Below are 5,051 nucleotides of genomic sequence, written 5' to 3'. Positions count from 1 at the left end.
TCTTTGTGGAACTCCTGGGTACAACATCTGTAGACCCATGCCTGGGTCTCTGGGAATGCTTTAGAAATTCTTCACTATAATGTTTTCAAGTAGAGCTTCTATGCTTTTGGGACTGTCTTCTTTTTTAGGGATATCTGACGAGATTGGGCACATTCAGGGTGGTATGGCCGTAGACTTTTTTAGGTATATCTATGTGTATGCTTGTGTACTATTGTATTTTCATACCACTCCAAGAGATTGTTCCACTTTTGCTCTCTTTTTTTTTTCTTCCTGTTAAAATGATTGGGTTAGTTTGAAAGTCTTATCTTTGAGTTCTGAGATTCTACTCTATTGCTGAGAATTTCTACTGGTTTTTGAAACTCCTTGAATGCCTATTTCAATTTCTTAAGCTCTATTCTGTCTTTTTAAATTATGTCCAGATCCTTGGTGACTTTTCCTTTAATTTTGTTCATTTCTTTTTCTTTCTTTCTTTTTTTTTTTTTTGACACAGAGCCTCAAGCTGTCACCCTGGGTAGAGTGCTATGGCATCATAGCTTATAGCAACCTCCAACTCCTGGGCTCAAGCTAGTCTCCTGCCTCCGATTCTCAAGTAGCTGGGACCACAGACGCTGGCCACAACACTCAGCTGTTTTTTGGTTGCAGCTGTCATTGTTGCTTGGCGGGCCTGGGCTGGATTCAAACCTGCCAGCTCAGGTGTATGTGGCTGGCGCCTTAGCCGCTTAAGCCACAGGCGCCTAGCCTTCATTTCTTAAGACAGTTTTTGAATTTCTTTTACACCTTCTCTTCAATTCCATTCATCTTATTTGCTATCTATATTCTGAATTCCATTTCTGTCATTTTGACAATTTTTTTATGGATGGCATTTTCAGGTGTAGCTCCCTTTTTTTTGAATATTATTTTTATGTACAGAAAATTCAACAGTGTACATTTAGCCCAGTTTAGTTGCAAGTTCTTTAGTCTTAGCCTTTTCCAGCTTGGCAATGCGAGCCATAGACTTCAGGCCCAGGACGTTGCCTCCCCAGTGATGGCGGATCTCATTGTATCTGTCGTAGTCCTGATGGCTTGCACCAGCTTAGCTAGAGCTCCTTTGTCTTCCGAGTTAACCTGCCTGAAGGCCACAGTGGTGCTGGTTTTCCTGTGGACGAGACACCTCAGCCTGACCTTCCCCTTGATAATGCCGTAAGGGACCCCCATCTCCTGACACAGGGCAGGCAGGAAGACAACCAACTCAACGGGATCCACATCCTATGCGATCACCACCAGCTGAGCCTTCTTGTTCTCCACCAACGTGGTGACAGTGTTAACCCCTGCTCTAAGGACAGGTGGTCTCTGAGTGGGGACATCCCCTTTGCCCGCAGTTTTCTTCTCAGCCCAGGCCAACAGTCGCTGCTGCTTCTCTTGCTTTGTCTCTGGTCTGTACTTGGGGCCCAGCTTAAGCTGCTGAGTAGCTGTTTGGCGGCCCAAGGCCTGGGTGAACTGATTAATGGCAGGAGGTACTTTCAGCTGCTTGCAGAGGATGGCTCTTTGCTGCTGCAACAGGATGTAGCGGGGCCATTTGACAAAGCGGGTGAGGTCCCTCTTGGGCTGGATGTCCTGCCCGATGCCGAAGTTCTTCGGCCTTTTCTTGAACAGAGGATTCACTACCTTCTTGGCCTCCTGCTTCTTCACCACGGTGGGGGCCGGGGCCACCTTCTTCCCCTTGGCCTTCTTTCCTTTCGGCATCTTGAGCCACTGGAGCAGAGAGAAAGGATAGGGAATTGTGGGTAATATGTAGGAGGCCTCGGAGATGGCCTGTAGCTCCACTGTAATACCTTGGTGGAGGTGATCTGTTCTGAATTTTCATGTTGCCAGGGTTCTTTTGCTGGTTCCTCCTCATGTGTGTTTTCTACTTTTTTTTTTTTTTTTAATTTTAAACTAGAAGGATTAGGGCATATCTAAATCATTGCTGAGAGATATTCTGGTTGGACTAACTTAGGCAGCTCACAGGAGGCAGTTAGGGCCAGGAATGTGGAGCCTGGGCTGACCAAGTGGCACAGCTATATGCTGGCAATAGTGCCATTTAGCAGGCTCTGGGGCCATTTGGATGTCCAGTCAGGCAGGCTGATGATGGCACTGGCTGCCCCCAAATGCAGAGCTCTCCGTACCTCTTGTAGGACTTGCTAATGCAAAGTGGCAGCTTCTTGTTCCACCAACTGCTCAGTGGATTTTAGGGGTATTTGGCTGCCTGATCCACTGGGCTGATATCAGCTTCATTGGCCCAGAAAGCAGTGATGTCACACCTATCTCATGACCTGCTGATGCAGAGTGACTACTTTTTTTGTCACTGGCTCAGTAGATTTTTAGGGCCATTTGGATACCTAATTTGAGGGGCTGATGTCTAGCTCAGAAGCCTGAAGATGTGGAGCTTACCCCACCTCTTCCAGACCTGCCAAAGCAGAGCAGTCACTTTCTGCAGAGCTAGCCTGCTCAGTAGGGATTGAGGTTGTTTGCATACTTTAACAGGCAGGCTGATATGTTTCCAGGACCCTGGGCTGTGGATTTCACCTTGACCCTTCCAAGGCCTGTCAAAGAAATGCAGAAGCTTATTGTTCTGCTGACTTGCTCGGCAGGATTTTAAGGCTGTTTGGAAACTACAACTGCCTGGAATCACATCCAAAGGTCCCAGGAAGTGGAGCTCACCACTCCCCTTTGCCATTGACTGTATAAATGAGTTGCTACTTTCTCCTGTGGCCCTTCCTGCACATAGTCTCTGAAGCTGCCTTTCTGGGCCATACAGTGTGAGGATCTCTGAGGACTAGACTTTTTTCCTGTAAGCCAAGTGGGGTGGGGCTGAGGACAGGGCCTCCAGATGATGCTCTTAGGCAGGAGGCAGCTCACAGATGAGGGGCGGAACTGTCCCACAAGATGGAGTCAGAACCCACCTGCACAGCCAAAGTGTCAGCCCTGCCGGCAACAAATGGGGCACAAATATAAGAGGGTCCTTATCTAACAAAAGCAATTAGTGTAACCTGTTTCTGTGTACCCTGATGACTCCCCAACAATAAAAAAAAATAATAATAATGGTAAAAAAGCTGTGGCTTTGTCCTGCATTTGGGGGAGGGGAATCCGCAGCTTATGTTCTGTCTCCCAGGGTTCCCCAGAGCAGGGTTGCCTGAGGCTTGGCCCACCTCTTTCTAAGGCAGTTGAGGCAGGGCTGGGGGCAGGGGCAGTGCAACAGATGGATGGTCTGAACCACCTCAGAGGGTGGAGACAGATCCACCCATGCAGGAGCCAGTCTCAGTCCAAGCAACAGGCTCACCAATGTAAGTATAATTGAACCACTGTTTCCTTTTGTGCCAGGAAGACAGACCACTCCCAGTTCACAACTTTTCAGAGTCACTGATTAGGACCCTACAGTGCAGAAACCCCCTTAGTTCCCACCACATATGGTAGAGAGCCCAGGCCATCTCCCTTCACTGCTTCTGTGCCCTGCCTGCTCTGCAAGCAGCTATTCCCACTGATGCCCATGCTTACATAATTCTTGTTTATGCAGTTGCCATGGTGGAGGGGCAGGGTCCAGATTCCCTTCACTACTCCAGCACCTTCATTTCCTCTCCCTCTGAGTTCACTTCAGTTCAGTCCTCTTCCTTCTAGCTGAGACAGTCCGGCAAGAGCTGCCACTAGTTGGCTATCTTCACCTTGATTGGATTTTGGCTTTTTGGAATTTTTAAAGACATGTTTTGTGGCCTAACATATGATCTGTTCTGGATATGTTCCATGCACAGTTGAGAAGAATGTGGATTATGCAGCTTTTGGATAGCATGTTCTATAAATGTGACTTAGGCTCATTTAGTTTAGAGTGTAGTTTAAATACTATTTTGTTGTTGTTTTCTTTTCTTGATGATCTGTCCATTGTTGAAAGTGGGATGTTGAAATATCCTACTATTATTCTTTTCCTGTCTATCTGTTCCTTTACACCTAGTAATATTTGCTTTATATATTTAGATGCTCAAATGTTGGGTGCATTTATAGTTACAATTATTATATACTGTGGTTTTATTAACCTCTTTATTATATTATAATTGTCTTGTTTTGTCTCTTTTTGCATTTTATGACTTGTCATCTCTTTTATCTGATTGCTACATACAGTACCATAACTGAGGAGACTGTTTTGGTCCCTGTTATATAAATAATATGAATGTGGGAGGTAAGTTCCCGGATGTAAGAGAGTTTAGCATGAAATGTGACTATAATTCCCAATCTAATAGAACATACTCTTGTGTATCAGATTCAATATAATGATACCTCCTGCTGGGATACTGAATGTCATTTAGGGATGTTCCTATCAGACATTACTGAAGTGAAAAATGACTCAGTGTGTTATAGAGAAAGATCTGCATTTGCAGATTGAAATGTATCAATATATCTCTTCTATCAGTGTCAGCCTCAGTTTTTCAACATGAAAGAGATCTGTAAAAGCAAATATCTCTGTCGCTGCAGTAAGGATGGGCATCTCCTGATTGCCTGTCCAGAAGCCTTGGAGGAAGTGATGATAGCAGCTTACTCCTCAGACATTCCGGGAAGAAAGGGGAGCAGAGAGGTGTTTACAGCTACCAAAGGCATGCCATTTTTTTGACCCATTCCTTTGTTTCTTTTATTTTTAATTCTTTAGCTTTGTCTGGTTTATTAGAAAAAAAATTTTGAAAGTAGAAGTAAAAAAAGGCAAGGTTCAGCTTCTAAATGAAAAGTTCCAGAAAATGAACGAGATCCCTAGACTTCCCATATATTAAGATTTAATTTCCTAGCAACAGTGTGTCTTAGGAAACCCTGATGGAAAGAAAAGAATTCAGATAAATACCCTAATATCAGGACCATAAGCATTAAATATAACCCTAAAGGGATTGATAGGATGTGCCTGCTTACTCATCTGTGTTTTAAGTGACAGTGACATTAAAGGTTCATTTCCCTTAGAAGTCATCTCTTTTATGTTTCCTGAGCAAAGGCACAGAAAAGACATATTTTAAAGTTGTTATCTCTTAGTTCATTCCTCTTTTTTTTTTTTTTTTTTTTTT

General features: G+C 44.3%; 1 pseudogene; it reads right to left on the bottom strand.

The window, feature by feature from the left end:
* Positions 1-914: 914 nt before the first annotated feature.
* LOC100963368 lies at positions 915-1,730 on the bottom strand (annotated as a pseudogene).
* Between the last annotated feature and the right edge of the window lie 3,321 nt (positions 1,731-5,051).

The sequence above is a fragment of the Otolemur garnettii genome, unplaced genomic scaffold (genome assembly GCF_000181295.1).
Source record: "Otolemur garnettii isolate 467f Iridium unplaced genomic scaffold, OtoGar3 scaffold00196, whole genome shotgun sequence".
Taxonomy (NCBI): Eukaryota; Metazoa; Chordata; class Mammalia; order Primates; family Galagidae; genus Otolemur; species Otolemur garnettii.
The sequence above is the reverse complement of the archived record's forward strand: the minus strand, read 5'-3'. Positions and strand labels throughout refer to the sequence as shown.